The sequence below is a fragment of the Miscanthus floridulus genome, chromosome 3, assembly GCF_019320115.1.
Source record: "Miscanthus floridulus cultivar M001 chromosome 3, ASM1932011v1, whole genome shotgun sequence".
Taxonomy (NCBI): domain Eukaryota; kingdom Viridiplantae; phylum Streptophyta; class Magnoliopsida; order Poales; family Poaceae; genus Miscanthus; species Miscanthus floridulus.
The window spans coordinates 9008986-9017986 of record NC_089582.1 but is presented as its reverse complement, the minus strand read 5'-3'; positions in this window follow the sequence as shown (position 1 = coordinate 9017986).

Sequence of the window (9001 nt, the reverse complement as noted above, 5' to 3'; positions counted from 1 at the left end):
TATTTGATACATTGGCTATTTGCTACTTCAACCATATCGACATTCTAGAGTTTGGTACAGGTACATGCAGCTCTAGAGAAACCCATATGTTTTAGCTACATTCTTCCTTCTCATCTAGTTTGGTTTGCTCTTCCCGGATCTGGTAACTGCTTCTTCTTTGGAAATCAAGTTAAGGGTGAAATGGAAGATATCCCAAGAATGTTGTTGATTATAGAATGGAAAGAGAAGCGTGTTAAGGTAAATCAAGGAGGTGAATTATCTCTGTCTCGGTGCCTGATCTATCTGGTAGATTGGTTTATAGCACTATCCAACATCGATGTAGGGGGACGTGTCGCTATAGGCATGGTTTTCCAGAGGCTAGCGGGTCGAGATGTGAATGCCATTACCTTTGAGATAAGGCAGAACATGCTTTAACACTGTCCAGTGCAGTGGGCTGATGCATGAAATGCGATGCCTTGTGAACCGCAAAGGTGATATCTGGTCTGGTGATATAGTGGCATATTGGGGAGCACTACGATAGATGTGGGGATCGTTCATTGGTGTACCACTAAACTTAGAAAGTGCTTCACCAGGTATTATAGGTGTGAGGCACGATTTGGCTCCAGCCATTTTACTACGAACCAAAAGGTCACAAACATACTGAGGTTGAGAAAGGTTGTAACCCGGGGTATGAGTAAATACCTAGGCGCTAGATGAAGATTCCTAAGATCTTGAAGAGAGAATTGAGTAGCTCAAGAGGCGCGTGCGGCTCATTCACCTTGGATGGATCGGCTAGTCCTAGCATTCTTTTGACACTGGACACTCAAGGAGGTGCTTGCCTACTAAGAACTAGTCCCACTGTCTATTACTCTGGTGCTGAGGCAACTAATAAGAAAGAAGCTTGGGGAGGAATCCAATTAGCTATCTTCACTAGACGGACACCGATGGCACAGATTTAGGCAAGGATTTTTTTAGAATGATTATTAGCCTTCAGAGAATATCCGCCAATATTAATAAAGAGTTTGAGATTGACCACCCACAAGACAAGAGTTTGACCACGGGGTAAGGTTACCATTCCCAAAGAAAAGACCAGTTACGGACTTGTACTCTACAACATAAAAAAAGAGGACTGAATCGTCAATCCTTCGAATAGTTTACTCGACCTTCAAAGTAATGTTCATCGCCAAGTAGGCTTCCTGAAAGGCGGACAGGGCAAGCAAAGTAAAGAAGTTAGTACTTAGCTACTGGACAAGGCTATTATTACAAGTCCAAAAAATACGTTACTCACTGGAGCGATGATTGATTCAAATTTTCCTAAAGATCGTGGATTTACATAGGCGGCTCACAAGGGAAAAACAAGGTGAAATGCCCCAGGGATGGAATGCTGAAGAGAAGAGCGAGATAGAAAGCTACGGCTTATCAAGCTGAACCTTGAGGAAAATAGGTTTCTACCATGGATCTCAGTCTCCGTGAAGTTAGCAAGAAAAGAGAATTATAGAGATGATGGGAAGATCAAGTCAGCCATTCCGGTGGACAAACATGGACTCAGTCATTACTTCACCTTAGAAGGAGAGCACTTGGAATTCATTCTTCTTCTTCGGCTTGCCAAATCCTGCTGACTACTCTTTCCTACCTGAAGAAAAAGAGGGAGGGGGCGAAGATACTCTTACTAGTGCCCACAGCCTGGAGTAGAGGTGGAAGAAGACCCCAGCTCTTCTCAAAGTCAAAGATATAAGAGATTATGACAAGAGCCAATTTAGCATCTTCTCTTAAGATTTTCTATTTCTTTTGCTAGAGTTGTGCCCTCATCATCTCCCACGTTGTCCATATATATTAGAGTTATACTAAAATCAATTTCCTGGTTATTCTAGAAGTTAACTCTTTTAGTTGCGCGGGTAGCTCTCAGGCCTATTACTCCAGGCATACTTTTCTCAGACACTACGTTGCTATAGCTATGCTTCCTCAGACTTTGTTTGACTCCCCTCTCAAGCAGGTAAAGAAGCTCTTTCCATTCTTGCCTAGTGACTAAGATTTTCACACTTGTTGTGTCTAGGCTGCAAAGATTTTCTGATAAAACACTAACTGAAGTGTTAGAGGGATTCACTTTCGATAAGAATCCAAAAGCAAGTTCCCTATACTACCTTCTTTCCCTCCTCTGTTTCTGTCTTTAAGAGGCAGTGCATCCGGCAGGAATCGAACCTGCTTTTTTACCCATTTAGCCTTTCTAGGTTGGTGGGCGCTTTCACCATTCAGCCATGGATGCTTTAGCGAGTGAACTAGGTTTTTATTTGAGAGCGAACTAGGTTTTTAGTGGTATTACTTCTCGAGCTTCTATTTCTGCCGTTAAGGGAGATTCGGGAAAAGATGGAATAGGAAGACGTGTTTCCAGAACGAACTAGATACGGGTAGAGAGGGGAAGTTAGCAAAGTTAGACAAGATTGGAATGGGCATAGGAACATGTATTGATGTACCAGATCGGCTAATGCTCCCAGGTTGATGCTATGTATTCCACCGGTTGACTGGAGACTTACACGTGCCAATGCTAACAAGCCTTGTTCATATCTAGCACATTGAATGCGCTTCACAATCACTCGATACATATAAGAATACCTAAATTTACCTTTAAATCTATCAGAGTTTAGCTCATTTTTAAGAGCCAGCCTCACTACAGAAAGAAAGCAGCAATGCCCTTTCGAAGGAAAATGTTTGGGCCGATTAGAGCTCGACGCGAAGCAAAATGTAGACACTTCGGGAGTGGGTCCCCATGGACTTCCCCGTACAAAAAGAGAAATGGGAACGAGGTGTTCTGTTCTTTGCTGTGATTCTTGGCCGTTCAAGAATCACTATTTTCATGTTAGCTCTCCGCCTCCTCATTATAGTCCTCCTAAAATCCATGGCATTTCGTCGGAATACATCCTATCTTTTCACCTTTGTAGTCCTATGCATAGTCAGTACTATAGCCCCAATCATAGCTACTAATAAAATCAAACTAGAAACAAAAACCAGACGGAATAGTAGGTATAAAGTAAATTGCCCAATGTTTCCAAATTAGTCCAATTTCGTACCTTTCCGGCATAAACCGTATATCCCAGGGAGGTCGTATTTCTATGGGTTGGTAGTAATGGAATGGTTTCATTATCTAAAATGAAGAACATTTCCCACCAAAAGATCAGTCCAATAATACCACTCACTGGTAAAATAGCGCAATACTTCTTCGTGAATCTCCGCTATTTGAATATTGAACATCATAACCACGAATAGGAATGAAACAGCAATAGCTCATATATGAACTACTGGGAAGATCATAGCGGAGAAGTCGAGACCTAACAAAATAAGTAAACTAGAAGTGTCGCAAAAGACTAGGATGGGAAACAAAATGGAATGTACTGGATTTTTAGCACGTACAACCATCAAACCAGAGACCAAAGCAGGGCTCGACAAAACAGAAAGTATCATGGTACGTCGTCCTTCCTTGAAATGGATATTGTTGTTTTAAGATCAGGATTGTGACAGAAGTCGTCGGCACGGACCTTTCCGGGTCCTGGCAGAAAGATTTCCTCTGCTAACGGCTCTGGTTGAGACCTCCTTTTTAGTCCGATGCATTTGAGTTCCCATCCTCTTGATTTTCGAGTCTCGTGAAAGAAATCTAATGCAAAAAAGACAGCAACAACCTTCTGATAGTTAGGAAAAAAAGGCAATCCATGTGGAGCCCTTTCTCTTTCGCTTCTTTTGGCTGTGAGTTCTTCTATTGAATCTTCGATCGGCCCAGCACAGATTGAAATAGGAGTCGGTTCAACAAGAAGCTTTTGAAAACGCAGTGCACCCAGGTAAATAAGGAACAAGATGAATACAGAAGTTAAACGAGCATCCCACACCCGAAAGGTACCCCACATAGGCCTTCCCCGAACCCCCCAGTCACTAACGTAAACAAAGTAGAAAAGGCACCAATTTCTGTACCGGTTCCGAAAGAGCGAAGAAAAAGGGGATGTTTGTCAATAAAGCTATTCTCGGTATAGAAATAGATAAGAAGAGCTCCAATTAGGGGCAGGCGCAATAAGGAAGGTAACCGATTGACTAGACCCACCAGAACTTCAACTTTCAGTCTTCTATATGTTACCTGCCTAGAAACATGTTAGGTCGTGTCTTAACATTCCGTTCTAAGAAAGATTCCGCCAGCACGTTAGACAGCGAGAGGTCATATCCAATCAATTCCGCCCGTCTATGGCCCCGCTAGTGAGTTCCCCAGCTGCCCAACCACACCCAGCCATGAAGCACGCACTGCCAAGTTTCAATTTGGAGCTTTCCCTGCCGTCGGGTCGATAAGGCCATGATCGGCAGGTGCTGATGGCAGCCCTCCTACCGCCACCCCGAACCAATTCACCTGGCCTCCCTCTCCACCTTGCGCACGCCAGAGGAACCACTACCGCCTTCCCATCGCCGTTGACGCGACCGTGCCACCGCGGTGCGCCGCCGCACGGCTCGGCCGCACGGCTCGGCCGCATGTGGCCACCCCTCCTCCATCATCCTCCACCCCAACCATCATCTTGTCCTGGTCCACGGTAGTCTCCTGATGCTCACTCGCTAGCCAGTTAGGTCCGTAGCAGCCCCAGCTCACCGGAGTGGGTGCGCCACCGCCACGGATGGCCGTGCGTCGCCGTAGCTCACTCCAGCGCATCCCACCGCCCCGCGTTGCTGCTTAGTGTTGGCGGTTGGACCGTAGTTGAAGGTCGGCCCGACCGACGGGCCAGCGCGAGCCTCTAGTGGCCGGCGCGGTCGCACCGTGTCACCACCGTGCACTGAGTCACTGGGAGTGCGTGCGGGTGAATTAGGGAAAGGTCGGGGGTTAAGTGAGAAGGCCTGTGAGAGGGGGAAATAGTGTTAGTACTTAGTTGTGATTTGGAAGAAGTTTGAGGCCTCTTTTGCATAAAGCGCTAGCGCGCGGGCGCCTCGCGCATGGGCCAGCCTTGCATGGGCCATGGAAGTGGGCCGCTGCGCGTGCGCTATGTCGCTTGGGCCGCGCGTGTGGGCCGCGCGGGAGACTCACTTTTTATTTTCCTAAGGAATTAGAAATAGTTTTCTAATTTAATTTGTGAGCTGATGTTTGGTAATTAATATAAAATCATATATGTGTCCAAAAATTGTAAAATAAATTTTGTTAGGTTCCTAAAATTATGATCTATATGTTGGTATATTTAGTTTATATTTATATGTGTTGACACTAGGATCTATTAAATAGTATGAGAATGCTTAATATTATTAAGTTGATTATTGTAGGAATTTTTGTGGTGAATTAGCGATAGTTTTGATCCTGAATTTTTTATAATAGTTTCATTGTATTATTATGTGTTCACTGTAATTTTTGTAGCCTTAGAATAGACTAAGCATTAGGATAGTTAGATGCTCTCTGTTTCAATATACATTAAATCATTAGTAGAAATAAAGATATATCCTTGGTTTGCTAAGCTAAAAGTTTGTTAGTTGAACCCAACCCCTTGCTTGATGAAAATGATAGTTAGCTTAGTATCTTAGTCATTAGAGCTAGCTTAATAGCTTAGTATGCATATTCTTATTTTAAGAGTTGTTATTGTCTAAATGCTAAATGGTTGCATCATTATCGCATGCATATAGAGAACGAGTTGGTGGAGATAGTGACCACTAACGATCGCGAGTTCGAGGAGATCATCGAGGAGTACAAGAAGGAGATTCTTGTGTAGGAGGAGGTCCCGGAGCCGCCACTGACTGACGCAGTTGACACCGCGCCTGCCCAAGGCAAGCCCCGGTGCATAACCCCTTATTTTTTGTAATCATTGTATGTATATATGTTATGTGCATTTATGTTACAGGAATTTTATGAAACCCACATGCATAGATATATTTGTCCTATGAGTCTTACTAGTGCAGGTTCGAGTAGCTGCTATGCTTAAATTTTCGATAGCGTGAGTAACCTATCGTTACTCACAATAGGTGATTATTATAATTACTCTCATGATAAGAATGATGAAAGAAAAATAGAGATTAGACAGGGATATGGTATGGATATTGGTGGGTGTAACGAGTTGTGTCCCGCGGCCACGGGGCTTAGCTTGGTTACACTATTTTCTCTGTCCGTGTCGATTGAGGACCGTCCGTTGCTGTGGATGGTAGTCAAGTCACAGACTTATTATCCTGAGCACATACTTGCTTATGGGACGGGAAGGCTCATTACGCTCTTGTTGTGGGTTTCGGCTCTTTACGGACCGATTGATTGGAGGCTGGGAAAGGTGGAGGTCTAAGTACCATATTGAGACCGGATCTCAAGTGTAGGGGCTTGAAGTCCAAGTTTAGACGGGGACCTAGACCCCGTGATAGGAGTGGAATGGGTTGGTCTTGTTTGTGCCTAGGGTACAAACGGGGCATGTGTTTTGGGATACCTAGCTGGGATACATTGATTCGCAAATCGCTTTTCCGTGAGACGATACGACTTGGCTATGGTCTAGCACCGTAGGAAGAACTGGAAGATGAAAGATGGTGAAATGGTTCTGATTGCTCAACCCTTGCTTGAAAGTAGAACATGTGCTTACTTAGAATGGTTAGCTAATGAAGTAATCATGACTGCTAATAAAACATGATCTTCAGGACGTACTATTAGTAATGATTTTCGCAAACAAAAAGAAAACAACAAACCCACATTGCCTATCATACTCCTTGGAGTCGGGAAACTATTCCCACTAGTCGGGTAAGTCTTGCGAGTATATTGTGTACTCATGATTTATTTTACCCTATTGCAGGTGCAGCTTAAAGAGTAGCTCTTGTGTGGAGGATTCTTCTGGTGGGCACAGATGGATCCTTATATCGTTTTCGTTAGATATTTATTTTCATTTCGCTATTTAATTATCGTACTCTGAATCCTGATATTGTAATAAATATTTTCTAAGAACTCTTGTTATATAAATATTCAACTACTTTCCATACGACAGGAGTAAGTAGTAAGCTTATATGATATATAGGAAGGCCAAGCCCCGGACCAAGTCAGGTTCATTTTGTATCTTCGTTTTATTAGCTCTGTTTTTTTAACGATTCTTCTGCTCCGAAGTTCGTAGCGACAGATATAGAATTCATATGTGCATATTCATGATGGTTGGCGTCCTTTTTTTGGGAAGGCCAAGTGTAGCATATGAGTACCACAATTCTACTTACATATATTTAAAACATACAAAGATGGCATATTGTATCCACGTCAATACAGGGCAAGGTGATTCTAAATTTACATGTGAGAAAGGTATTGTTAGCTATTTTACCGCCTTGCATCTTCATAGTGAGGATAGAGAAAAGTAGTAACAAGTCCTCTGTAAGGAAGGCCGGCCAAGTGTAGCATATGATTATCACAATTCTACTTAGTGTAGCATATGATTACCACAATTCTACTTACATAATGAAATTTATTTTTTCGGGGATGTAATACTGATGCAATTTGGTCGCCACCAAAATTCTATAACTTTTCTGATAATATTTGAGCATTATTAATTTTTAGAAACTTAAAAGAGACTAAGAAAATTGATGCATAAAGTATACAAGATATTGAATTTTTCCTTGTATGTTTGCACGTGCTGTTAAAAAGTACAAACGCACTAACATATATGCTTATTTAGAATTTATGCTGTTAAAAAGTACAAACGCACTAACATATATGCTTATTTAGAATTTAAGGATGACTTTTACAACACGTGTAGCTCAAGTGGTAAGTGATCCCAGTAAATAGGCATAAATGCATTTAAATTCTCGGAAACAAAAAAAACATATTAGTGGTAATTCTCGGAAACAAAAAAAACATATTAGCATAAAACGGAGCTAATGCTTGACACCGTCCATCACCGGCTTGCCAGAATCGATGAAAAAAAAATTAGGTGGGGTGCCTCAACCCCCAGTTAAGTGCCTAAAAAAACGGAGCTAATAAAACGTAGATACGAAATGAACAAGGCTGCAAGGGAATTTTTGTGAAGAAAAACAGGTTTTCAGGGCTTTTTTTTTCCTGAAATCCGCAAGACACAGAGCTTCTCGTGTGCAAAAGCAAAATAGAGGAACTCGAGTAAACTGCAACGCGGTCACGACTGACCGTCCTCCAGTCACACCACGTTGGTTGACTGGGTCATCGGCGCATCTCGACCGTTTATGTGCGCATAGATGGTCCAGATCTATCCCCCACTTCCGGTCTACGGATCACAAGAGAGAGGCTGCGCAGCAGCAGGGCGGCAGAGGCCAGCACCGTGAGTGACAGAGGCAGAGGCAATCATGGGCCTTGTTTCTGATGAATAGTACCATTTTCGTTTTATTTGATAAATATTGTCCAATCGTGGACCAACTAGGCTCAAAAGATTCATCTCGTGATTTCCAACTAAACTGTGTAATTAGTTTTTTTTTTTTACCTACATTTAATACTCCATGTAAGCGGATAAAAATTGATGTGATGGAGAGAGAGTGAAAAAACTTGGGATCCATGGCCGGTATTCTTGGAAAGTAGGAATCTCCAGAGTCCAGGACCAAGATTCCTGTAGCAGAGATGCATCCTTGAGCTTTCCAGGAGCTCCACAGCTGCCTCGTGAAAAAATGGAGATGGTAAGCGCCTCTCTGCCTCATCTCTTCTGCTGGAGGTGCGATCCACAGCTGCCTCGTCTATCTGTCTCATCTTTAAAGAAAATGGCATATTGGGCTGGGTCTGCTCTGGTCTTGGGCGGCAGAGTGTAGGGCACAAACCGAAAAAGGGTCGTTAATACTAGTCCGCAGCCGCAGTGTGAGATCTGCGATCAGGGCGATGAAACCAAGGTTTTAAATCTCCGACTATAGCCTTCGCTATCTTCGGCTATAGCTGTTTAAGAAGGATTTAGCTAAGTTTTTCTATGTACAAGTTAGCCTTTAGTTATCGCTATAGCCCGCTATAGCCGGCTATAGCCTATTTTTGGACACAGAAAGCTAAATGGCATAGCCGGCTAAAACCTCGGATGAAACAGCACATCCCATAATTGCAGGGTCAGGTGTGCCTTTGCAG